General features: G+C 46.2%; 1 pseudogene; it reads left to right on the top strand.

The window, feature by feature from the left end:
* LOC110576222 overlaps window positions 1-4378 on the top strand; it is a 7486-nt pseudogene extending 3108 nt beyond the window's left edge.
* Window positions 4379-25116: the final 20738 nt, after the last annotated feature.

The following is a 25116-nucleotide window of genomic DNA, read 5'->3' as shown; positions in this document are numbered from 1 at the left end:
TGCTATATTAACTTTTTAGTTATAATAGATTTATTTGAACTTTATACATTAAAAATTATGTTATTAACTATAATAACATAATGCTGCTCAGCACAAAGTTCCCTTCTCCCTCTGCCCCTACCCCTGGCTCGTGCTCTCTCTCTCTCTTTCAAATAAATAAATAAAGTCTTAAAAAAAAGTGATTGTGCCAAGTTCTGCTTCTTCCAACAATGCACAAGAGCCCCAGCTGACACACATCCTTACCACCATGTGGTAGTAGCACATTGTGACTAATTCTGTATTTTCCTGATGACTCACGAATCTGAGCAATTTTTACTATGTTTAGCCATTTGGCTATTTTCTTTGTGAAATGTCTATTCAAATCATTTGTTCATTTTTCTATTGGATTATGTGTCTTTTAAAAATTATTTGTGAGAGTCATTATTATGATTATTATATTTAAATTATTCACAAGATCCTGATACTAGTTCTTCATCAAATATATGCTTCTTCAGTATCTTCTCCAGCTCTTCTGCTTGCCTTTTCATTTCCTTAAAGGTTTCTTTTTGATGACAGATTTCTTAAAATTAAATGTCCCAAACTATTATATCTCACCCTTTAAGAGAACATGGAACATCATAAAATTGCTCTAGGTTTCCTATGAAAGTTTTATTATTTTTAATCTTTCACACCTAGAAATGCAATGCATCTGGAATTACTTCTGTGTATGATGTAAGGTAAGGGTCAAGCTACCTTTTTTAAATCTGGATAGTCTATCACAAACCATTTATTGCACACTGCACTAAAGCATCACCTTGGATATAAATAAGTTGTCATACAATATGTAGGACAAGTACTGGACACTGTGTGCTGTCCAATACTCTAGCCACGTGTGGCTATTTACATTTGAATTAATTATAAATTAATTAAACATAAAATTCATTTCCTCAGACCCATTAGTCACATTTCAAATGCTCAATAGACTCATGTAGCTAGTGTCTCTGTGGAAGGTGTCTGTTATGCCAGAGCTGCCACTGGACAGCACTGTGGGCTGCTCCAATAGTCATCTGGTCTACCTTCCCTCACGGCCACATTCTCTTAGATACTCTCCCTTCCTACTAAGTTTGCTATCTGCTAAAGTAAACCAGCTTTGTTCTTCAAGACTGTTATGGCTTTTCTTGGTCTTTTGAGTCTCTGTATACATTTTGGAATCAGCTTATCAACATAAGCAAAGTTAACTTTCTGGGATTTTGATACAAATGACATGGATTCCACATATAAGTTTTGGAAGAATTGACATCTTTATAAATGTGACTTTTCAAATCCATAAATATAGTATTTGCCTTTATTCACTTAGATCTTTAATTTCCTTCAAAAATACGTTCAATTTTCATTAGTTCTTCCTTTGGTTTTATACCTAGGTAATTGATTTTTTTAATATTTTAAAATTTAAAATTTTATTTGATCTGTTTTAAATTTTATTTTTAAGAGATTGTTGCTTGTCATCAAAACATGATTAATTTTTTTATGGATCCTGTATCCCTCTATCTTGCTATATTAACTTTTTAGTTATAATAGATTTATTTGAACTTTATACGTTAAAAATTATGTTATTAACTATAGCAATTTTACTTCCTCTTTTCCAATATTTATAGTGTTATTTCTTTTCCTTGTCTATTGAACTGACTGGGTTGTATAATTCAACATTTAACCGACCCAGTGTCAGGCACATCCAGGTCTTGTTCATGTTTTTAGGACAAAATGTTTACTATTTCAACATTATTTTAATTTTGTAGATTTAAAAAATCAGGTAGGATTATTTACTTCTAGCCATAGATTCTAAAATTTTTATTATGCTTTGGTTTCCAACTGGGAGCAATTTTGTTCCACAAGGACATTTGGCACTATGTGGAGACACTTGCAGTTGTCATGACTTGGAGTGTGTGATGCTCCTGGCATCTAGCAGATAGAAGCCAAGAGTGCCTCTAAACACACGATGCTTAGGACAGCCCCCACAGCAAATCCTCATCTTGATGCTTTAATGTTAAACTCTACTCACAAACTTGGAATCAATTCCACTTGATCATAATATCTTATCTTTTCAAATGTTGTTATATTTATTAGCAAATAATTTGTTAAGTATTTTTGCATCTGTGTTCATAACAGAAGTTGGCTTTAAATATTTCTTTCTTGAAATGGCCTTGAAGGTTCGGGGGATCATAAAAAATCATGTCTTTTACTTTGTCTATTCTCCAGAAAAATACATGTAAATTTAGTACTCTTGACCTTCTTTTTTTTTTTTTTTTTTTTTATGTTCTTAGAATTCACCGATGAAACCATCTGGGTCTGGTGTTTTCTTTGTGGGAAGATTCTTTTTTTTTTTAATTTTTTTATTTTTGTATTATCCCCATACATCACATCATTAGTTTTAGATGTAGTGTTCCATGATTCATTGTTTGTGCATAACACCCAGTGCTCCATGCAGAATGTGCCCTCCTCAATACCCATCACCAGGCTAACCCATCCTCCCACCCCTAGAACCCTCAGTTTGTTTTTCAGAGTCCATTGTCTCTCATGGTTCGTCTACCCCTCCGATTTCCCCCCCCTTCATTCTTCCCCTCCTGCTACCTTCTTCTTTTTTTTTTTTCCTTAACATATATTGCATTATTTGTTTCAGAGGTACAGATCTGAGATTCAACAGTCTTGCACAATTCACAGCGCTTACCAGAGCACATACCCTCCCCAGTGTCTATCACCCAGTCACCCCATCCCTCCCACCCCACCCCCCACTCCAGCAACCCTCAGTTTGTTTCCTGCGATTAAGAATTCCTCATATCAGTGAGGTCATGTGATACATGTCTTTCTCTATTTGACTTATTTCGCTCAACATAATACCCTCCAGTTCCATCCACATCGTTGCAAATGGCAAGATCTCATTCCTTTTGATGGCTGCATAATATTCCATTGTATATATATACCACATCTTCTTTATCCATTCATCTGTCGATGGACATCTTGGCTCTTTCCACAGTTTGGCTATTGTGGACATTGCTGCTATAAACATCAGGGTGCACATACCCTTTCGGATCCCTACTTTTGTATCTTTGGGGTAAATACCCAGTAGTGCAATTGCTGGATCATATGGTAGCTCTATTTTCAACTTTTTGAGGAACCTCCATACTGTTTTCCAGAGTGGCTGCACCAGCTTGCATTCTGAGGGAAGATTCTGATAATGGATTTAATTGACTTAACTGACAGAACTATTTAGATTTCCTATTTCTTCTTCATTGACTATATAAATTATAGTTTTAAAGGAGTTTATCCATTTATAGAAATTGCCAAATCCTTTTATAATCTTTCTGATAGTTGTAGGTTCTATAATGATGTCTCCTTTTTCATTCCTTATATTGGAAAATTGCTTTTCTCTCTTTTTTTCTTGATTACACTACAAATTTTTCCCAAGCATAGTTGGCCTGGCAAGAAAATAAGATCATCAGATGCCAAAATCCATTAAAAAATTGGGGTGAGCAAGTGCATGGGAGCCAGGCGCAGCTGAGGCTAAACAACGACTCTGGAATCTCAGCTCTTGGAACCTGGAAATCCGCTTCACTGGCTAGAATGATGCCAATCCGAACCCGGCCTGGCACGAGAAGGTGAAGTGTGGTGGGCAGGTGCTGCGAGGTGCTGGCTGTGAGTTTGACACCAGCTTCACTTCAGTGCAGAGGAGAGCAATTCGGATTCTCTGGACAGTGCTGGATGCCCCTGACCAAATGTGGCTGCCAACAGTGGGGACCTGGCGCCTCGAGGAGCAGCACTATGGGGGGTCGGACTGGCCGCAATAAAGCAGAAACTGCTACCAAGCACAGCAAGGCCCAGTAGAGATCTGGAGGTGCTCGTGTGATGCCCCACCACCTCCGATGGAGCCTAACCATCCCTTCTAGAACAACATCAGTAAGGATCTCAGGGATGCAGACCTCACCGAAGATCAGCTGCCCTCCTGTGAGCGTCTGAAGGGCATGATTACCAGAGTGCCTTTTTGGAATGAAGGAATCGTTTCCCGGATCAAGGAGGGGAAACGGGTGCTGATTGAAACAGATGGCAGGGCGTTGTCAAGCATCTGGAGGGTCTTTCTGAAGAGACTGGTATGGTGCTGAGTCTGCCGACTGGAATTCCCATGGACCGTGAATTGGACAAGAACTTGATGCTCATCAAGCCTGTGCGGTTCTGGGGGGATGAAGAGGCTGTGGGTAAAGACAGAGAAGCTGTGACCACCAGGGCAAGGCCAACAAGTGAAGGCGAGCGGGCTGACTACTTTCCCAAGGATGCCCCCACCCCCCCCGCCCATCCCCTTCTCTGCACCTGTCAAACTGACCACATCTGTGGGCCTCTTCAGTTTTAGCTGCAGATAGGAACCGGTGACTCCTAATTCCATTAGCCATTTTGTCTCTGGCACCCATTCCCTTCCTATAATCTAGTCAGAATGGCACTTCTGGGACACAGGTCCTCAGTCCAAGCTGAGGGACACTCTTATCCAGGAGAAGAGAGGTGGTAACTCGGTAGTCTTTGCTACTTTGTTTATTTCTAAGCACCTGCTGAGGTGGGGATAGGGAGGAGCTATGCTAAGGTGTGACCAGTGAGAAGCAAGAGAGACTATTTGTGTTCGCAGGAGAGAGTCCTGTCCTATTCTCATCAGGTGACTCGTCTGGGGAGCTCCAGTCATTCCAGAGGAAGATGAATGTGACCTGCATGGTGATTACAACAATCATTGCTCCTCAGACCCGGGAAGAGCTGGCCCCAGAAGACTGGGACCAACCTGAATGCTTATGCGTTGCATTTACTTTTACAAATAAATACATATAGATAATAACACAAAAAACCTTCTGGGATCTCTAGTGGTATTGAAATATCAAATATTCACATGTGATCATCCAAAACTAAGCCTTTCCTCACACCAACGTGGGGTGAGCTCCTTGACTTCAAGGCCTAGGAGTTCTTCCCGCCGTGTGTTTTAGAACCCCTCCCCTGCCTTACCGTTCTTCTGGCAGTGAAACACCTCCCAACCGTGCTCGTGTGTCTTTCACTGTTTCTGTTTCTGATCATGCTCTAGTTGTTTGGCCCTGCGCCTCGGGCCCAGTACTCATTTTGAGTGTAACGGTACTAAATCTTTTTTTCCAGATCAGTATAATAAGGGAGTGATGTGCAAAAAAAAAAAAAAAAAAAAAAAAAAAAAGATTGCATTGTTGTAGGTTGTAATGGGTTGAACTGTGCCCTGCCTACCAAAAAACCATGTGGAAATCCTCAGCTCCAGTACCTCAGAATGCTACCTTATTTGGACAAAAGGTCTTTCCAGAACTAATCCAGTTAAAATGAGGTCATTAGGGTAGGATAGGGTAGGGTAGGGTTACACTCATGTTCCTTTTATGCTACACCCAGATACACACGGGACCCCTCAACTCCCTTGCCTTTGGACACCTTACTTTACGGTTCAGGCTTTCAGAGAAGCTGTTCCCTCTGGGGACACGTGTTCACATGGAGATTCCGCCGTGGCGTCCTGTCCTGTGGTCACTTGTCCTGTACCGTGACTTGGCCCCTGAAACCAGTGCACCCGGTCACTAGAACTGGGTGGTGTCCCCTAGGCTTCACTGGCTTCCCTGCATACTTGGTATGAGTTTGTTAAAGCTGCCAAAGTGAAGTACCACAGTACTAATTCAGTAAGATTGGTGTCCTTATAAAAAGAGAAAAAGTTAAGGAGATGTATGCACAAAGAGACCACCATGTGAAGATACAAACAGAATTTGGGGTGATGTCTCTACAAGTCAAGAGGCCCAGAGATCACCAGTCAATCAGCAGAAACGAGGAGAGGGGCATGGAGCAGATTCTCCCTCCCAGCCTCAGAAGGAACCTGCAGACACTTTGATCGTGGACCTCCAACCTCCCGAACAGGGACAATACATCTCCATGGTTTTGGTCACAGAGTCTGTGGTACTTCACTTTGGCAGCTTTAACAAACTCATACCAAGTATGCAGGGAAGCCAGTGAAGCCTAGGGGACACCACCCAGTTCTAGTGACCGGGTGCACTGGTTTCAGGGGCCAAGTCACGGTACAGGACAAGTGACCACAGGACAGGACGCCACGGCGGAATCTCCATGTGAACACGTGTCCCCAGAGGGAACAGCTTCTCTAAAGGCCTGAACCGTAAAGTAAGGTGTCCAAAGGCAAGGGAGTTGAGGGGTCCCGTGTGTATCTGGGTGTAGCATAAAAGGAACATGAGTGTAACCCATATAGGAACTTGAAGATGGAATTTAAATATCTGTGTGGCTCAAAAATTCTGGCCGAGAATTTGGTTTCAGATTCCACAATTTCATGGTACCTCCGAGCTCCCCGGCTAAAACAAAGGCAACTGATTCCTATAAGATCTGACTTCATGCCCACATCTCCAGTATCCCCACAAACATATCCCAGTTGCATAGGAGCTCCCAGCGACAACAACCACATACCCCGAAATATCCGGGTTTTAAAGGGCTTTTCTGAGCATCAGAAGAAAAAGAAAGAAAGAAAGGGAGGGAGAATCAGACACAGAAGTTCATGAGGTTTTGGAACTTTTAGAAAAATAAAAGTAAATATACTTAATCTGCTAAAAATAAAAAAATCCCAAACTTACGACTAAAATATAATACAAGCGAGGTTTGAGATAAACAATTGCTTCAGAAATGAAAACTAGCCGATGTAAGCCACCTGGGGGCTTGGCCCCCTGCTAAGTAGGGGATCACATGGAGGAGGCCCAGGGCCCCAGGGAGAGGAGCAGAATGTGGCTGATAGCTTCGTACCTGGGAAAGCCTGCACCCCCACTGGCAGGTCCCTGACCCTAGGGAGTCTCCCTTCTTGGCCTGGGGAACCTGGAAGAGGAGCACTTGGGATGGGCCTCATCCACAAGCAGGGGGTAGGAGGTGGTGTCTGGCCTTCCATGTCCCAGCGGTGTCTCACCCCTAGGGAGGGGGCTGGGCTGCTGGCACCTCCCCACCCCCAGGTCCAGCCTCGGGGGGTCAGGTGCCCCTGGGATCATGTGCAGGGGACCAGGAGGGGCCCACCGGGGATGCTCTTGGTAACCGGGACAGATGGGGTCAGAGCAGATGTCATCTCCTGGCTCCAAAGTGCAGGTGCCCCCTTGGTTCCCCTCTGGAGATCACCGCCGAGCCACCCCGAGGCCCGGGACAGCTGCACCTCCCCTGGCCCCTGCAGGCGGGGTGGGGGGGCTCACCCCACAACTGCTCTAACCTGCATTTGGCAGCCCCCAGGGCTTGGACAGTGCCTGACCTCACAATGGCCCTATGATCTGCATTTCGGCCTCAGTCACTGGAGGGGAAGAAACTTCAGGAACTGTCTCGGCAATGGGGATTGACAAGGAGGAGCCCGGGGTCCCATGGGGACCTGATGTCCTGCAGCATAAGGAGGACCCTTCCCTCAGCTGCTGAGGGTGAGGTCAGGACACGGCGGTTGTATTGCTTGCAAAGGCCCTGGGGCAGTGAGTGGATCAACACCAGAGCAAGAGAAGCAGATGTGCGAAAGGAGGTTGAACAAAACTCTTGAAGAGACGTTTCAAGAGTGAGTCTTGAAACCTCAGGGGAAGGAGTGGCTCCTAGTGTTCCCGAAAACCCAACCTGGACTTGGGGGCGGCCTTGCAGGGGGCTCTCAGGGATGTTCCCAGCCCCTGTTTCCCCTCATCCTTTTGGGGGGCAAGGGGGTGAAGGGGATGAGGAGATGAGGGGGTGGAGGGTTCTGTGGGGCCCAGGATGTACACTCAGAGGAGTCACCGCTTCTCGGGGAAGGTGGAGGGCCCTGCTGGCCGAGGTGGTGTCAGGAAGGCTGCCGCTGGGGACATCTACCTGCGCTGGGGTGGACGGTGTGAGCACTAGAATGAGGGGTGAGAGCAGGAAGGGGCGAGGGAGGGAGGGAGGGGGTCCCTTTGAGACTGCCACACCAATGTTGTCACCAAGGTCCGGGCTGGAACTCTGCCTGGGAACCTCCCTGCGCAGCAGACTCCACCGCCATCGCCTGGTCAGCAGCGCCCCCTGCTGGCCCCTCCACGTCCGGCGGTCCTCTCGTCTTGCACCCCAGAAGCAAAGGTTGGGCACCGAAACCCCTGTCCACAGCAGGCCAGGGCCATGCCATCCATGCACTCCTTCCACAAATATTGACCAAATATCTACTATGCGCAAGGCACCGCTGTGACCCAGAGCAGTGACCAGAATGACAGAGACCCTGCTCCCTGGGTTAATCTTCGGGGAGACAGGAGAGACAGCAGGATGGAAAAAAAGCCGCATGTTTCAGATCAGGAGCCCTGGAGCGAGTGCAGGGGTCCCACCTCACACGCACATCGGCGAGCTGAAGTGCGTGCATTCACGTGCGTAGACAGAGACATGGAAAAGGCAGGGGGTCCATGCTGGCTGCCGTGTGCGGAGTGGAGAGGGGGTGCTCACTCCCGTGACGGCCCCAGAAGCTGGAGCCCTGGCCCTCCCGGAGCATGCACCAAGTTGGGGGAAGGCAGAAGCCGCAGGAGGCAAGCACGCGCTGGTTCCAACTTTGGAGCAATGATGAAGCAAAGGTGCATCTAGCCGCAAGCTCTTCCTTACATTCTTATAAATGTTTCTTGTGTCTATAAGACAATGTGACCACCCAGAGAGTCTGTATCTAGTGCCTTTCAAATATGGAACCACGAAGTCCTGCGTCTGTGAGCTAAGGGAGCCACACACTGGACAGACAAGACAATTGCTTGTATTCCGGTTTTCTGCCCAGAATTTGCTGGTCTCTCTCTTCTCAGCCGAGGAAGGGCAGACGTGGGTATGTCTGGTTTGGTTCAAGCAGAGCTCCTGGGCCCAGGGGAGGCTCAGCAAGAGGAGGCCAGGGCCCCTGGGGGCAGGGAGAGAAGCCTGTGAGCGAGGAGCCCTGAGCGCTGAGCTGAGCTCTCTCTCCCGGAGACGCCCAGCGGGGAGAGGCGAGGTGCTGCAGACGCAGCTGTGCGTATTCTCCGGAAAACGGAGAATGGGCGCGTACATGTGTCTCCATCGTATTGACGGATCTTCTATCGACTGCTGTCGTGTTGTTACTCATCCAGTACCAGTGACTCTGATAAATACCTTCTCAGGAACGTGGAAATGGTCCGATTTTTACCTCTGCTGTCGATGTGCTGAAGTGTTTTAACAGATTTGTCAATACTGCTTAGTACGATCCTTCCTTGCCATGATGGGTTATTGTGCAAAGGGGCTGATTCTCTAAGTCTGCAAGGGAGGGTCTGTCCCGGCCGCCCCAAGCCGCTGATGGGCTGCCGGCGGCAGCCTCACCCCACCTCGGCCGCCCGGTTCCCGCGTCTGCGTGCGTTTCCTCTTCTCCTAAGGACCCAGTCATAGTGGATCAGGGCCCACCCCACTCTGCTATGACCTCATGTCAAGGTTGAGACAAGCTTGTTAATGTCCTGTCCTTCCTTCCCGGGTCTTTCTGAGGCGCCCCCCGCTACGTTTAGGGTAAAACTCCAACTCTTTAGCAACTTCTATCTGGCTTCCTCTGAGCACCAGGGGCTCCCGGAGGCTCCTCTCTTGCAGAAACACCACCAGCCCTCCCTGAACCCGACTCTATTCTTCGACTAAAGACCCCTCCGCCCTGCCACAGCCCTACCGTGGCCACCACCACCTCCGCTGCTGCCAACCCACCGTCCCACCTCCGCCTCGCACTCCAGACCATGAGGCTCTATTCCACACTTGACCCTCAGAGCCTGACACCATGGGGGCAGAGGGCAGAAAGCCATAAATGTCAGATTTAGTGTATGAAGGAGGTCAGGGCATGAGAAATGGAACAGGCCCAGGGATGGGCCCGGGAAAGGATGCTTTGGGGAGTTACAGAGAGGAAGGGAGGGCCTGAGCTTTGTGCTTATCGACTGTTTACTTGGAAGACTAGGGATCAGGTTTTGATATACAGGGAGCCAGAGGGTCATTCCATCTCCAAAGAGGAGGGGCAGCTCTCAGGGTCCCAGGAGCCCAAGCTGCCTCGCGGGCCTCTGTGGGCCAGTTTGGGTCTTCAGGCAGGGGAGGGGCAGAGAGGGAAGGTCCAGGAGGAGAGGAGGGAGATGAGCCAGGAAGAGGGCCCTGTCGGTGAGAAGGGGGTCCCAGGGTCCTGTCCATCGTGAGAATATGTTGCCCAAGTGGGGGGAGGGTGCAGATGAGGAAGTCAGAGTGTGAAGTCATGGAGAGTCAAAGTCAAAGAGCCCCAGAGCAGTGGGCTGGACAGCCCAGGTCCCTGCGTCAGCACAGGCCACTTGAGGTTGGCGTCCGGAGCCTCAGATCTTGTACTGACAGCAAACGGGGACTCAGCAGCTGGACTGGGAGCCCCCACAGGAGCCACAGCCCCCCTTGGAGCTCCCACATGAGCCACAGCTGGAGCCACGGCCCCCACAGGAGCCACAGCCTCCGGAACAGCCACAGCAGCCCATGGTTCTGGTGGGTTGAGGGTGGAGCAGGTCAGAGGAGCAGGTGCAGAGGACAGGTGTTCAGGTGTGGAGCCTCCTGGGCCGGGAGCCCTTTATGCACCTGCCCAAGGTGCCTTTGAGCACCTGCTCGCTTCACTGTGGCTGTTTACACCACTTCCTGGGATGTGCTTACTTGTTTGCTGGACTTCGGGTTTTCACTTGCCACTTCCTCATTGTTGGACCCTGTAATTATCCTGATCACTTGTCTTCTCTGCTTTCCCCAGATGACCTGCCGAGGATGGGTTTTGAGAAGACCTGCTTCCCCCAACAAAAACACCTTCCACTGAATTGGCCACAGTCTCTCAAACATGATTAATAACACTTACACTTTTATATTACTTCGAACTCCTAAAATATAAGATGGCTGTGCAAAAAAAAAGAAACTCAAAATACAAGGGAAGATGTTAAAATAACCAATAAATCCCATCCATGGTAACATTCTGATTAATTTCTCCCCATCTTACCTTTCCCCCAGACAGCTATATCTCCTTTTAAATTAGAATCTCTATGTAAACCTGGTTTTCAGGTATTGTTGCTGAACTTTTATCCATGTCATGAAAGAGGCTTAATTGAAGAGAAGACTTTACAGCCTTACCCCGTCTTAGCACACAGGGGAACACTGGCTAATTTTGCCTTTCGGCTTCTTCGGGACTCACACTGCTCCCAGGTCCTGGCTGTTACCAGGAACAGCTGCAGTGCTGAGCGTTAACGTGCATTTCTCTTGTCTCTGTGGATTTCACAATTGGGAAGGGGCATCTCATTTATTGCTTTAATTTCTTTTTAGTGAGGGTGATTTTTTTTACTACTATAAATTATGTTTTCTTTGAATTCTCTATTGCTTTAAGAAGTTATTTATATATTAAGGAAATAAATTTCTAGTCCTCAAACAGTGTAGTTTATTTTCCACAGGTGTCATGTGGGAGTTCAGGTTAGGATATATTAGTTAGTTAGTTAGTTAGTTATTTTAGAGAAAGTGTGAGAGGAGGGGGGACAGAAGGAGAGGCAGAGGGGAAGCAGGCTTGATCCCCAAACCCTGAGATCATGACCTGAACTGAAACCAAGAGTCGGAGGCTTAGCCAACTGAACCACCCAGGCGCCCCTAGGAAATTTTTAAACAGCAGCTGTCTGTGCGGGCAGGACGCCCATCCCAGCACAGCCTTCTGATAGGGCTGGGTCTGAAGCTGGGGAGGTCCATGAGCACAGCTTACACGGCCCGCCAGGTGCAGTGAGCCCCAGGCGGGGCCATCCAAGGACCACGGGGTGACGGCAGAGCCTGGTTTTTCTAATAAAGCTCTCCCTGCTGCCAGAGATGCTGGGCACCAGCGGGGGGCACAGAATATCTGTCCAGAACCCACCCCCAACCAGACCTTGCAGCCCCGCCCGCAGACACCGGCCAAAGAAAATAAGAATCATCCCGTTTTGTTCCCACATGGGCAGAGGGTCTAGACAGGACTGCCCAGACCTGAGAAAGGTAGAGGGATGCCCTGATAACCTTGCACACAAGCCATAGAAAAGAGAAGAGGGAGGGAATAAACAAGACAAATCAGTCTAAACACAGTCCAGGAAACAAAAGCGTGTTTCCTACAAATGGTTGAGCTATGTAGCAAATTAAAATATGCATAATAATTTTAATAGGGTTCACAGGTGACACGGTAAAACTACAGAATAAGTTTTAAAAGGAAGAAGAGATCCTTTGGGTGAACACCCAGTAGTGCAATTGCTGGGTCGTATGGTAGCTCTATTTTCAACTTTTTGAGGAACCTCCATACTGTTTTCCAGAGTGGCTGCACCAGCTTGCATTCCCATCAACAGTGTAGGAGGTTCCCCTTTCTCCACAGCCTTGCCAACATCTGTCGTTTCCTGACTTGTTCATTTTAGCCATTCTGACTGGTGTGAGGTGGTATCTCATTGAGGTTTTGACTTGGATTTCCCTGATGCCCAGAGCATGTTTTCATGAGTCTGGTAGCCATTTGTATGTCTTCTTTGGAGAAATATCTTTTCATGCCTTCTGCCCATTTCTTGACTGGATTTTTTTTTGGTGGGGGGTGGTTGAGTTTAACAAGTTCTTTATAGGTCTTGGATACCAGCCCTTAATCTGATAAGACATTTGCAAATATCTTCTCCCATTCCATAGATTGCCTTTTGGTTTTGTTGACTGTTTCCTTTGCTGTGCAGAAGCTTCTTATCTTGATGGAGTCCCAATAGTTCATTTTTGCTTTTGTTTCCCTTGCCTTTGGAGACGTGTTGATCTGGATGGAACTAGAGGGTATTACGCTCAGTGAAATAGGTCAGTCAGAGAAAGACAAAGACCATATGATCTCACTCATGTGGAATTTAAGAAACAAAACAGATGAACATAGGAGAAGGGAAGGAAAAATAAAATAAGACAACATCAGAGAGGGAAACAAACCATAAGAGACTCTTAACTCTAGGAAACACACTGAGGGTTGCTGGAGGGGAGGCGGGTGGGGGGCTGGGGTAACTGGGTGATGGGCATTAAGGAGGGCACGTGATGGAATGAGCATTGGGGGTTACATGCAACTGATGAGTCACTGAATTCTACTCTTGAAACTAATAATACACTATATGCTAACTACATTGAATTTCAATAAAGAATTTAAAATAAATTTAAAATAATTTTAAAAAGAAGGCAGAGCAGAGGCCTAAGAATATAAGCTGGGCACCAGAGAGCATCACAGATAGGATAGAGGAAGCTGAGAGCCCGCAGAACCACAGGGATGGCTAAAAACTGAAGAGTGGACACAAAAGGAAGCAGTGAGAAGTTCCCAGTGCAGGTGGAAATGCGGAGAGAGGGTCTGACAGAGGCGGAGGGCATGATGATCCAGCCCCCTGAAAAATGGTGAAGACCTCGGTCAGTGGAGCTGAACTAGGCTAAAAATACAGGAAGCCCTCCATGGCCTGAGGAAGATCTGAAAGTTTAATCTGAAAGAGTGACGTGTTGGGGCGCCTGGGCGGCTCGGTCGATTGATCAGACTCTTGATTTCGTCTCGGGTCACAATCTCGGGGTCGTGAGATCGAGCCCCTCGGGTCTGCTTGGGACTCTCTCTCTCCTACCCCCCCCCACTCTTTCTCTAAGGTAAATAAATAAATCTTAAAAAAAAAAAAGGAGTGACATGTTCTGGGAAAAATGAAGGCAGAATGCTGCAGACTAAGACATATGATTATTAAGTTACAGGATTCCAAAGATTAACCCCCCCAAATGTTGCCAAAACAGCAAATTCCCAGCCCTCCGTGGCATGGGGTTGGGTGGGTGCCGATGTCTGGCTGGTTCCAGATGTCCTGCCAGAGCATCCCAAGCCCAAACATATTGGAGAGATATCTCCAAACACCTGATAAAAGCGAAGCATGACCCTGGGATGGTGTATCTCTACAAAACACCATCCAAGCAAAAAAAGAACAGGCAGGCAGGCCCAAACATGTCTGAGCCCACAGCACCCCCCGGGCGCCTTGATCAAACGGTACTGGAGACCATCGGCCTGGGACCGACTCCAGGGGAGGAAGGGCAGCAGGGATAAGCATGGGGAGACAGCCGTGAGTGCTGAATCCCACAAAATGAGGATTAATATGGAGCAATGGTACAAGTTATGGCTGCAGCAGAGACCTTAAATGTAATCCTTGGGTGTAGATTATGAACTACAGGACCTTCCTTCCCGGCTCTGATTCTTCTTCTATCTTCCAAGTGAGCAAGGGGATTAGAGTAAGCTGGGATCACAAGCTCCTTTGAAAATTGTTTCTTGTTTGCTTCGTTGCTGGTTGTGACCATCCTGCCTCTCTGACAGGGTCGGGGGCTGAAGCCCCTCTTGATTTTCCCATATCCCTTCTTTCCCCTAAAAAAGAACCTGCTCATGAATTTCAAATATACCCATGCAGGTGGGTCCATCCAGAAAAAAAATAGTGTCATTTTTATGTTCTTATTTTTAAACGGAGGTCAGCTACGGATCTACGTCAGTCCCTCCTCTTGCTGAGTACTGCATTTTTTAAATTAAGCCACATTTCTGTACATAAATCCAGCCCACGTTTTCTCTGATATGCAGTTTGCTAGCATAAGCACATGCTCATTCTGTTTATTCTCTTTGTTTTGGACACCATCAGTGCTCCCAACTGGCCTGTCCGTGAACCGGCCACTGTGGGCATTGTCCTATGTGGCCACTGCTCTGGTGAGAGCCAAGGGGTGCCTGGGGCTAGTCACCTGGAAAGGGGCTCAGTGCTGGGACCAACCTCCGAGGTTTGCTGGCAGGGTTAAACGCAGAGCCATATAGCAAGCACTGAGAGTGTCTCCTGATTTGGGATGCTCTCTATCGTGGGCCAAGTGCCCGCCATCCCCGTTTTCCTTGCCTGCCCCAACTCTGTCCTGCCCTGATTTATCACTGAGGTAATGGGTGGGCTCTCCCTTCCTCGTGATCCGTGAAACCTGATTCTTCCACGTAATTCAAGAATTGGCAACAATTCCCCCATAGCCTTCTGGGATTGTTAGAATTGCATTGGCTTCCCAGATTAGTTTGGAGAGAATGACACTCTTCTTTCCATTGCTACATTGTTGCCGAGGAAGGGTTTACACTGTTGAGGGCATGTTTTGGCTGGGAGCACTCCCAGGTGGTTGGCACTTTTGTTGTTCTTGTGCAAATGTCCTCTCACTTCCTACCTCCTGATGAAGAATACTCTTGTTCTGTGAGCGTTGAGCAGGAATTCTGCAGCCTGGCTCAACTCTCTTATCCCAATTTTCTCTCTGTCCATTCTGGTTGCTTTTCTTTGGAGATGGACATGTCATCTGCCAATCATCAATTTGTCTTTTTCCCGCAGTCATGATGGACCATGTCTTCATCTTATATATAAATGTAAAGAGAATGTCTGAACTTTCTTCACTAAATGTCACGTTTGGCATGGGGATTGGACAGGCAGATTTTTATCGAGTTCTTAAAGAAGATTCTTCTGTCTCTCCACTTCTGGGCCGAAAAGTCATAAGTTGTTCATTGACCCCTTTTTTTTTTTACACCTGCTGAGATGATCATGTGAATTCTTTTCTCCTTTGAGCCACATGGTAATGAGTTACAATGATATATTTTCTGATGGCGAGTCGCTTTAGTCTTCTTAGAATAAGCCCTCCTTGACTATGACTGGCTGTTTCCAATAACCTACCTGATTTTTCCAATATTTGATTTAGAAATTGTGTGTTTTCATTCATAATGAAAATGGATCCACAATTTTCCTTTTGTTTTACAGTGCTTGCCTGATTTTGAAATGAAAAGTTTTGATAGCTTCATGAGAGAACTTGCTCAGCTTCCCATCCATCTCATTCTCAACATTTGAAGAGGGGCTGTTGGAACTCATTGGTAAAGCCATCTGGGTCTGGTGCTTTCCAGCACTTAAGATTTCTGGTGATAATTTCACTGTCTTTGATAGTTATTGATCTGTTCAAGTTTTCAGTATCTTTTCATGTGAATTTTACCCTTTCATGGTTTTTTTTTTCCAGAAATGTATCCATTTCTTCTAGATTTCAAATTACCAGCAAATTTGCTCCCCAAATTCCTTTTTGTAGTATCTGCTACATGTGGATTATTTAACCTTTCTCAGTTTGTATTTTGTTTATCTGCATCTTGCTTCCTCTTCTGTGGCTCAGTTTTTCAGATATCTGTCTTACTAATTTTTCAAAGACACAGCGTTCACTGTCACTCAGCTGTGATTTTTGTTCTGCTTCTTTCTTATTATTTTGGTTTCATTCTGTGCTTTTTCTAGCATCTTTATTTGAATGCTTGCCTTGTTTTCATTTTTTTCTGTCAAACTCTGAATTTTCCTGGGTGGTCCTGGCTCAGAATCTCTCCTGAGGTTCTCAGCAAGGCATCAGCTGGGGCTGCATCATCGGAAGGCTTGAGTGAGGTTGGAAGAGCCATTTCCAAGATGGCGCCCCACGTGGCTATTGGCTTCACTTCTTCACCATGTGGACCTCTCTGTGGGCTGTGACATGTCAGCTGGCTTCCCCCAGCAGGAGCAGTGACCTCTCCTCCGATTCACACACCATCAGTTCATTCCAACTGAATCACTGTGTTGTTGGTATTCTCATCTGCTGCCCTGCCCCAGGTCTTCACATTACCTTTCCTTGCTCAGCTAAATCACTTAGCACTTCACCACCTGACACCATATTGCCCTGGCACCTTTGCTTTCCTCTTATTGTGGGAGAGGTGAGCAAACCCGTATGACCAATCCTGTAAGCTTCATGGGAAGCCCATAGTGACTATCTGGGGGAAATGCCTTCCCGCACTTAGAGCCTCCTCATCTTTTTTTTTTAAGATTTTATTTATTTATTTGAGAGAGAGAATGAGAGAGAGCATGAGAGGGGGGAGGGTCAGAGGGAGAAGTAGACTCCCTGCTGAACAGGGAGCCCAATGAGGGACTCGATCCTGGGACTCCAGGATCATGACCTGAGCCGAAGGCCGTCGCTTAACCACCTGAGCCACCCAGGCACCCTAGAGCCTCCTCTTCTAGTGGGTGCCTAATCTAGAGCTACAGACCACAGATGGACATCAGGTCCTATATGAATTCTTGCAAATTTTATGCAAAATTCTATGTTTATGTGCATATGTATATACTTATCTAAGGAGACCCTCATTTGAATTTTAAAGAGGAGTATATGAACCACAAGTACTTAAGGTCTACAAATGTGGCCCCTAACATGGATCACAGAAAAGCATATTAGAACATATTTGTGTTTCAGCTTCAAAAATGTGAAAAAATTAGCTAATATGCAATATATGACTGGATCAATCATATGCTTATTACAGAAATACACCTATTTCAGGGATGCATGCTGTTTAATAAAAGCTGTTTATTGAGGAGTTTCCCATTACAAAGAACAGGGTCCACTGCTATGTTAATAGTTCAGCTGCAATATTTTAGGAGCCTCTCCTGAGTTTGCCCAACTGAGTGCAGACACCCCAGGATCCTAGAAGTCCAGAAGGGGAACCCCAGCTCATTACCTGAGTCCTATCCTGATCCTGGGTCCTGTCCTAATCCTGAGTCCTGTCCTGATCCTGACTCCTATCCTAGTCCTGGGTCCTATCCTGATATTGAGTCCTATTCTGATCCTGAGTTCTGTCCTGATCCTGAGACTTATCCTGATCCTGGGTCCTGTCCTGATCTTGAATCCTCTCTTGATCCTGAGTCCTATTATGATCCAGTCTTATTATAGTCCTGAGTCCTGTCCTAGTCCTGGGTCCTACCCTGATCCTAAGTCCTATTCTGATCCTGAATTCTGTCCTGATCCTGAGTCCTTTCCGAGTCCTTGGTCCTTTCCTAGTCCTGGGTCTTGTCCTGATCCTGAGTCCTATTCTGATCCTGAATCCAATCCTGATCCTGAGTTCTATCCTAATCCTGAGTCCTGTCCTGATCCTGAGTCTTATCCTGTTCCTGAGTCCTGTCCTGATCCTGAGTACTGTTCATTTTTTTTTAGATTGATTTATTTATTTGAGAGAGAGAGAGCATGAGCAGAGGAGGAACAGAGCTAAATGGGGAGCCCAACATGGGGCTCGATCTCAGGACCCTGAGATCATTCATAACCTGAGCCAAAACTAAGAGTTGGACCCTAACCAACTGAGCCACCCAGGCACCCCTGAGTACTGTTCTGATTCTGAATCTTATCCTGATTCTGGGTCCCGTCCAGATCCCGAGTCCTTTCCTAATTGTCATCCTATCCTGATCCTGAGTCCTGTCCCCATCCTGGGTCCTATCTTAATCCTGAGTCCATTTCTAGCCCTGGATCCCATCCTAATCCTAAATCCTGTTCTGATCCTGAGTCCTGTCCTGAACCTGGGTCCTGTCCTGATCCTGAGTCCTGTCCTGATCCTGAGTCCTATCCTGATCCTGGGTCCTGTCCTGATCCTGAGTACTGTTCTGATCCTGGGTCCTGTCCTGATCCTGAGTCCTACCCTGATCCTGAGTCCTATTCTGATCCTGAATCCTGTTCTGATCCTGGATCTTGTCCTGATCCTGAGTCCCATTCTGATCCTGAATTCTGTCCTGATCCCAAGTCCCTTCCTAGTCCTGGCTCCTGTCCTGACCTTGAGTCCTGTTCTTCCCAGAGGTGACAGGCAAGATGGGACTGACTGTTCCAGAGCATTTCCCTGGACTCCATCCCCCTATGCATTCTATGGACACTCCCCAGGCTTTCACAGCCAGGGCAGCATCAGGGACCACATCAGGAACATGATGAGGCAGTGCAGTGGGTTGAACAGTGTCCTCCTGGAACTTCAGCATACAACCTTATTTGGAAATCAGGTCTTTGCAGGTGGAACCAAGTTGAGGTTGTCCTGGATGAGGTGAAGCCCTAATTGAATGGCTGGTGTCCTTGTAAGAGAAGAGAGGAGGAGAGCTGAGGTGCAGATACACAGGGAGAAAGGCCACGTGAAGACAGAGTTAGGCACCAGCTCGAGGCAGGGAGCGTCAGGGATGCCGGCAGCCCCCAGGAGCTGGAAGAGGCAGCAAGGATCCTCCCCCAGAGCCTTCAGGGAGCACGCGACCCTGCTGACTCCATCTCGGACTTCCAGCCTCCAGACTGTCTGCTGTCTTAAACCATCCACTTTGTGGTCATCTTTTCTGGAGCCACAGAAAACCAATACAGGTAGCAGAGATGAACACGGCCTCAAAGCCAGGGACCCTGTTCCCATCACCTTCAACTGACACAGAAATGGAGGGCTTTCTTATTTGTCAGGGAACACATGAGGGGAAATCATGGACTAAAGAAAAAGTGCAAAACTGTGACAGCACTGAGGTTATTTTAAGATGAGAAACAAACAAATACGATTTCCCTGGGGGAGTGGCCCAAACAGGGACCAGGAAGGGGCCGTGTGCCCAGCATCACAACTGACCCTGGCAGGTATAGAAAGGGCTCCTGGTGCAGGAGGCTCCACACCTGAACACCTGTCCTCTGCACCTGCTCCTCTGACCTGCTCCACCCTCAACCCACCAGAACCATGGGCTGCTGTGGCTGTTCCGGAGGCTGTGGCTCTGGCTGTGGGGGCTGTGGCTCCTGTGGCTGCTCCCAGTCCAGCTGCTGTGTCCCCTGCTGCTCCCAGTGTAGCTGATTCACCCCCTGCTGCTCCCAGTCCAGCTGCTGTGTCCCCATCTGCTGCCAGCACAAGATCTGAGGCTCTGACCTCAGGCCTCAGGTGACTCCTGCTGATCCAGCTTTCCCAAGCTATGACCTGTGCTTTATTGCTAAGTTCCAAATCACACCCCAGGGTCCATCGCCCTTGTAGAAAGAAGGCAGATTTGGCTGACAGTTCCTTGGGAGAAGCCACTCTAATGTTCGTTGTCTCCTGACAAATCCTTGCCCAAGTCACCTTATGGCTGCATCTCCCTCCTCCCCTGACCTCGTCCTGGTCGGTCCACTGAGAGGCATGTGCTCCAGCTGACATCCCATTTTCACTTTAGGAGGATGTTAGTGTTGGTGTTCCCCTGGGAACAAGGTTGTGGTTAAAGAAATTTTCTTGGAGCTGCTTTGCATGTCAAACACTCTATTTTAAATCCTATGTTACAAATCAGTAAAAATATCATGTCAACAAATTGAAACCCAAGGCTTGTGCGTTTCTCTCACTGGTTGTTACTACCGCTATGGTCACTGCTGTTCTCATTTTCATTCTATTCCACACTTGATGGGGTTGATGGATTTGTTGGTGAGGGTGCTAACGTCCCCACACCCGGGGATATGGCTGGCAGTTACCCTGGCCTCACATCTCCTCTGTGGTCTGTCTGTGGTCTGTTTCTTCTATCCTCAGGACACTCTCTTCCTCACATCTGACCAGCCATTGATGTGATTGAGACAGGACAGTCTCCAAGGCCAGACCAACAGAGGCTGAGCAGCTGTGGGATGGTCTTGGGGCTCCAGACTGTCCCCTCCCTTCTTTCAGGCCTCTGCTGCCTCCCTCCTTCTCTTCCGACCACAGGCAGAGCTGAATCCCTCGGTCTTAGTCAAGTGGCCGGGGCCTGGGAACCAGACATTGCCACTCTTATTCCACATTTGAGGACTGTGGTCTGACCAGCCTCTTGCCACAGGAAACTCACACACTGGCTTAAGGAAGGGAGTTCACCTTCTGTATCCGTGTCCCAGCCCATAACCTATCTGTTCCAATCTGCATAAAACATAAGGGATTGTCAAGAAAAAGAAAAACAGTGGCTGTTTCCCAGACTGAGGACCTTGGGAAATCATACTCTGAGGTCTCCCTTGTTATTTTGAAACCTCCAACCACATTCTTTCAAAATTCTTAAAAGGCAGTATTAATAGAGATGAGTTATTTCAAGTCATTTGAAAACACAGTAATCTCCTGGTGTGATATGCCCTCAGCATAGAAAAACACAAACACAGAAATCTTAAGCTGTTTCCAGTAATCATTTTGTTGGTGGTAATGGTGGTATTATCACTCTGAGACAGCTGTGACTCTCTCAATGAAGAGCAAATGCATAATTAGGTCAGGACCAGAAATGTGGTTGTGTGTGTAGGATTGATGAAATTGACTAAAAACCCGATCGATAGTGCTAAATTTGAATTAAAGATGTCAATATGAAATTATGATGGATATTATCTTTAAAAAAATGGCTTTCTATTTCACTGAAAGACCTAGAAAAATGACCAACCTGGTAGCTATGAGCACTCCTTGTGCCAAGCCTGTTCTTGTTAAACACCACCATCTCTTGTACCTAAGTGGGACCTGAGTTCTCTACAGACATGGGATTGGAAATGAACAAGAAGAATCCGGAACATCTCATTATCCCAGAAAGCAAGGAGATAACAAAGACTCCTCAGGCCATGTCAAAAGAAGCAGGACATCAAACTCAAAGAGGTCTCCAGTAGATAAACTTGGGGTAATGTGAACACCAATGTTTAAATGGACTGATACAGTTTAAATGGCACGTGGGTGGCTCAGTCGGTTAAGCATCTGAGTCTCAGCTTCAGCTCAGGTCATGATCTCAGGGTCATGAGATGGAGCCCTGAGTTGGGCTGTGTGCTGAGTGTCCTGAGGATAGAATCTGCTTGAGATTCTCCCTCTCCCTCTGCCTCTTCCTGCTCTCTCACTCTCTCTCTCTAAAATAAATAGATCTTTAAAAAAATAAGTGGAGGGGCACCTGGGTGGCTCAGTCATTAAGCGTCTGCCTTCGGCTCAGGTCATGATCCCAGGGTCCTGGGATCGAGCCCCGCGTCGGGCTCCCTGCTCCGTGGGAAGCCTGCTTCTCCCTCTCCCACTCCCCCTGCTTGTGTTCTCTCTCTCGCTGTCTCTCTCTGTCAAATGAATAAATAAAATCTTTAAAAAAAAATTAATAAATACAAATAAATGGACTGATATTCATCAAGTATGCTTAAATCTATAAGCACATAATAATGCACAGATATTAATACAAATAATATACAAAATGCATAGTGTCATAACTATAGGGTGTTTTATGTAAGTCTCATGGTAATTACACACAAAAAAACCTTACAGTAGATATACAAAAGATAAAGAGACAGGTTCAAAGTATATCATTACAGAAAATTATCAAATCCCAAAGGAAGACAGCAAGAAAGGAACAAAAGGACTACAAAATGGTCAGGAAATAATTAACAAAATGACAATAGTTAAGTTCTTACCTATTAATAATTACTTTAAATGTAAATGGATTAAATTCTTCAAAAGACATAGAGTGGCTGAATTTAAAAAAAAAAAAAAAAAAAGACCCAACTCTATGCTGCCTACAAGGGACTCACTTCAGCTTCAAGGTCACACATAGGCTGAAAGTAAGGGATGGAAAAAAGATTATCTCCTGCAAACGGAAAGCAAGAGAGTGGGGCAGCTACTTCCACCAGAGAAAATAGACTCAAGTCAAAATGGTAACAAGAGACAAGGAAGGTCATTATTAATGACAAAGAGGATATAATGATTATGAATATTTATCCACCCAGCTTCAGAGCACCTAAATATGCAAATACCAACAGATCTGGAAATAGTGATAGACACAATAATAGGAGGGAACTTCAGTGCCCCCTTTCATCAACAAACAGATCACTCACACAGAAAATCAGTGAGGAAACATTGGGCTTGAACTATATCTTAGAGCAAATGAACCAAACAGACATGTATAGAGCAGCAAACACACATTCTTTTCAAGTGACATGGGACATTCTTCAGGATAGATCATTTGTTAGGTTACAAAACAAATCTTGAACTTAGGAGGATTGAAATGGTATCAAGTATTTTCTCTGACAGCAATGTCAGGAAACTAGAGGACAGTAATAGGAAGAAAATGGAAACATTCACACGTAAGTGGAAAGTAAGCAACATACCCCTGAACCACCAATGAGTCAAAGAAGAAATCAAAAGGGGGCATCAAAGAATATCTTTAAACAAAAGAAAATGGAAGCACATCATACCAAAACATATGGGATGCAGCAAAAGAGGTAAGTTGCTATGGTTTGAATGTTTGTGTCCTCTCAGAATTCACCTTAAAATCTTAACTCCCAAAGATGATGGTGTTAATAGGTGGGACTTTTGGGAGATGCTTAGGTCATCAGAGTGGAGCCCTCCTGAATGGGATTAGTGTTCTTGTAAGAGACCCCACAGAGCTCCCCAGCCCCTTTCACCCCATGAGGATACAGGGAAAGGCGTCATCTATGAACCAGGAGGTGGGCCCTGACCAGCTACCATATTGAATCTGCCAGCACCATGATCTTGGACTTCCCAGCCCCACCATATAAGAAATAAGTTCTGTTGTTAATGAGCCGCCCAGTCTGTCATATTTTGCTATAGTAGCCCAACAGACTAAGGCAGAAGGTTATGCGACAAACACCTAGATTAAGAAAAAAGAAAGATGTCAAGTAAACAACTAATCTTACATTTCAAGGAACTAGAGGACAAAAGAACAAACTAAGCCCAATGTTAGCAGAATGGAGGAAAAAACAAAGCTCAGGGTGGAAGTAAATTAAAGAGACTATAGAAGAACAATTAAAAAGATCAGTGAAACTGAGTTAGGCTTTTGAAAAGATAGAAAAAAGTTGACAAAACTTTGACTAGATTAATTTAGACTCAAATAAAACCCGAAACGAAGGAGGGGACATTACAACAGATCCCACAGAAACACAACAGATCATAAGAGATTACCGTGAACAATTGTACACCAACAGATTGGATACCTCCAACATGTGTTTTTTTACCACCAAAAAATCCTCCAGTCTTCAGCGGTCACTGACTGGATGTCCCACAAAGTTAACTTAAAGCTGTTCTGACACGATCTACCTGGGGTTAGCATCAGATCTCACAGTTGAAGGGCACAATCCCCACAATGCCCCCCTCCCCACAACTTCCAATGCCAATCGTAAGCCCAGGGGTCACCTGTGCTTCTAACTGACCAACGAGAGATCCAAGGTTCCAACAACCCCTCCTTGGGTTTGACTGACTTGCTGGAGCCACCCACAGAACTCACAGAAACATGTCACCTACTAGATTAATGGTTGATTATAAAAGGATAAACTCGGGTACAGGCAGATGGAAGAGATGCAGGGAGCAAGGTATGGGGAAAGGGTGAGGAGCTTCCACACTGACGAGCACATCACCCTCCCCCAACCTGGAATCTCATCAAGTCCTGGTGTTCAAGAGTTTTTATAGAACCTAATCTGTAGGGCACCCCCTCCCCTTCCCAGAGGTGGATGGTTGAGGCTGAAAGTTCCAAGATCTTTCTGGAGAATAGCCCTATCCTGGGGCTGTCTAGGGGCCCCACCCAGAGTTACCTCATCAGTATATACTCAGGTGTGTTCTCTTTTGAGACTCCTAATAAGTGACAAGAGAACATTCTTATCACTCAGGAAATTCTAAGGTTTTTAGGAGCTTCTTGCCAGAAAACGGAGACAAAACCTTTCATATTTCTTGTCATACAACAATAACCTAGAAGAAAGGAATGAATTCCTAGAACGTACAATCGACCAAGACTGACTCATCAAGAAATAGAAAATCTGGGGGTACCTGGGTGGCTCAGTCAGTTGAACATCTGACTCTTAATTTTGGCTCAGGTCATGATCTCAGGGTTGTGAGATCAAGCCCCACGTCAGGCTCTGCACTGGGTGTGGAGCCTGCTTAAGACTTTCTCTTTCCGTCTGCCCTTCCCTCCATCCCTGCTTGTGCCCGCTTTCCGAAAGAAAGAAAGAAAGAAAGAAAGAAAGAAAGAAAGAAAGAAAGAAAGAAAGAAAGAAAGAAAGAAAGAAAGAAAAAGAGAGAGAGGGAGGGAGGGAGGGAGGGAGGAAGGAAGGAAGGAATCAGAAAATCTGAAGAGACAAATAACCAGTAAGGAGACTAAATCAAAAAGCTCTCAGCAGAGAAAAGTCCAGGACAGATTGCTTTCACAGAAAACAGAAGCAAAATAAATAAGTGGGGCCACATCAAACTAAAAAGTTTCTGCACAGCAAAAAAACAAAAACAAAAAATCATCAACAGAGTCAACATGCAACCTACAGGATGGGAGAAAATATTTGTAAACTATATATCTGATAAGGGGTTAATATCCAAAACATATAAGGAACTCATATAACTCAATAGCAGAAAAACAAATAACTCTATTAAAAAATGGGCGAAGGGCCCAAATAGAC

The sequence above is a fragment of the Neomonachus schauinslandi genome, chromosome 11 (genome assembly GCF_002201575.2).
Source record: "Neomonachus schauinslandi chromosome 11, ASM220157v2, whole genome shotgun sequence".
In the NCBI taxonomy this organism is placed as follows: domain Eukaryota; kingdom Metazoa; phylum Chordata; class Mammalia; order Carnivora; family Phocidae; genus Neomonachus; species Neomonachus schauinslandi.
The sequence above is the reverse complement of the archived record's forward strand: the minus strand, read 5'-3'. Positions and strand labels throughout refer to the sequence as shown.